At 34.2% G+C, this 357-nt stretch overlaps 1 protein-coding gene across 1 annotated transcript in view; it reads left to right on the top strand.

Annotated features, from left to right (window-relative positions):
• LOC119586583 (methionine aminopeptidase 2-like) overlaps positions 1-357 on the top strand; it is a 50,757-nt gene that overhangs the window by 17,540 nt on the left and 32,860 nt on the right.

Here is a 357-nt window from a genome sequence, read left to right as displayed (position 1 = left end):
CCAGGGACAAGGAGGAAACGAAGAGATTGCGGCCCAAAAAAGAAGGTAGGACTGTTATCGGGGAAATTTATGCAAAAGCATGGTTTATTTAATTTAGAAATGTAAGATAGTAGTTCAAAAATTAGAAAAAAAAAAAAATTTTTTAGTAAGAAGTCTTTTCAAGGATTTTTCTTGTGCTGTGAAAAATGACTTTGGGGAAAAGAGTATTTAAGGAGGAAACCTCTGTGTCCTGGTGTTTGTATTGGCCAAAAAGTCTGTTTGAAAGTTAACCGTGTGCCATGTGATCAAGAGTACTTAAGACACCCAAAAAAAAAGACTTTTAAACATTTTTTTTTGAAAAGGGGAAAAAGCATCTGC

Source organism: Penaeus monodon, chromosome 21, assembly GCF_015228065.2.
Source record: "Penaeus monodon isolate SGIC_2016 chromosome 21, NSTDA_Pmon_1, whole genome shotgun sequence".
In the NCBI taxonomy this organism is placed as follows: domain Eukaryota; kingdom Metazoa; phylum Arthropoda; class Malacostraca; order Decapoda; family Penaeidae; genus Penaeus; species Penaeus monodon.
Note: the sequence above shows the minus strand (reverse complement) of the source record. Positions and strands in the feature narration are given on the sequence as shown.